A 1,582-nucleotide genomic window follows, 5' to 3' on the forward strand; every position below is an offset into this window, starting at 1 on the left:
TGCTTTTTCATCTCTGAGTCCAATAGTGTGGCTGTTATAAATTCCCAGCAGCGCGGCAGCAGTGATTGAGTGGCGTTGTTAGAGCGTCACGGCTTGATTCCACCCAGAGGTTTCTCACCGGCCTTCAGCACCGCTCTATTATCAGGTGTTTTCACCCGGTTCTTCTGGAACTGTTTTAAACAGCAGTGTGGTTTTGAATGCAGTGTCATGTGATCATCACATTTGGGTTTGCTGTTCAAAAACTGAAGAAAAGCTGCTGACAAAGACTGGAGTCAGTGGAAGCACAAACCAAGTGGAACTGCAGGTCAACGTGACACAGCCAGGATGTGTGTGTGTGTGTGAGTGTGTTTTAGAGCTGGCTCAACACACTACAGTGAGGGAGATTCAAACCTGTGACCCTGTGACAACAGGTGTGAGATCAAAGCTCTGTACTGTAGTGTATTGTACTGTACTGTACTTGTACTGCACTGTACTTCAATGGCCGACCATCAAGGCCAGCACAGCCTTCTCTGACTAATCTACCTATCTACTGTATCTCTCTCTCTCTCTCTCTCTCTGTGTGTGTATATATATATACATATATAATACATATATATATAATACATATATATGTATTTTATATATAAAATCCAGAGTATTCTGTTCTCGTTATTCATATTTTGTATTTGGAGTTTTTTATCCAATCATATCTCAGCCTCGTGTTGCCAGGGTCAACTAAATCTGCCCTAAGGCCTTCACAATCAGAAGTGCTGGCGCTGGAAGTATAAAATGAATAGCAACAAGATGGTTTCATTAACCAATCAGGTCATGGCATCAAACTGGCATATCAAGGCTTGTATTGGCGATTTGAGTGATTTGATTGGTTGGTCAGAGAACTCACAGCCTTTGATCTACCGAACTTCACCCAGCAACTCCCGCGACTTGAAGATGAACTTTTCTCTGCGTCCACCGAGAACATTCTCAGCCTGAAGCGAGTTAAAACTTATTCCATAAATACGAAAGGACAGGCTGGACATTGGTCGTTAGCTTGGAAGGAGAAAGAAAAGTCAAACTAGTTGTTAGAACTGGAGCTCACGGATAATCTGTACAACAGCGTCACTGAACTCATCTCAAGAGGAGGAGGGATTTGGTGAACAACGAACCAGGAGAGTTGGTGAGACAAATTAGTTTACAATTCTTAATTTGTTAATAATACTAATATTATTTGGTTATTTTTTATGTACGGCTAAAGCTAAATCGTGCTTAGTGTCGTTTTAGTAATGACGTCGTTATGGCGTTATACAACATTTCTGTCGTTTCGTCTGGTCAAAATTACGTTACAGATACGTTCGCAAATGACGATTCCCACTGTCCAGAATAAAATTACGAAAGACGTTGTTGTTATTACCAATGTTAATTACGGATAGATAAACTGTTAATGTTGGTATGTAATGTTAAAACGGTTAGCTGGTTTTTATAGACCCCGTGACGTCATTAAGATATGGATTTACTCGGGCAGGACGCCCCTGAAGGTCTAGGTGAGAAATACACGGTACGTCACTGCTGTAGTGTACTGTACTATAGTGTACTGTACTGTAGTGTA

General features: G+C 41.2%; 1 long non-coding RNA gene across 1 annotated transcript in view; it reads left to right on the forward strand.

Moving 5' to 3' along the window:
- The first annotated feature begins 654 nt into the window (after nucleotides 1-654).
- Nucleotides 655-1,582, forward strand: part of LOC103377525 (uncharacterized) — a 2,535-nt gene continuing 1,607 nt past the window's right edge. Inside the window, exon 1 of the long non-coding RNA XR_521425.3 lies at nucleotides 655-1,153. This is a non-coding gene — a long non-coding RNA (uncharacterized LOC103377525). The remainder of the gene's footprint in view (nucleotides 1,154-1,582) is intronic.

This window comes from Cynoglossus semilaevis, chromosome 3, assembly GCF_000523025.1.
Source record: "Cynoglossus semilaevis isolate Cse_v1.0 chromosome 3, Cse_v1.0, whole genome shotgun sequence".
Lineage (NCBI taxonomy): Eukaryota > Metazoa > Chordata > Actinopteri > Pleuronectiformes > Cynoglossidae > Cynoglossus > Cynoglossus semilaevis.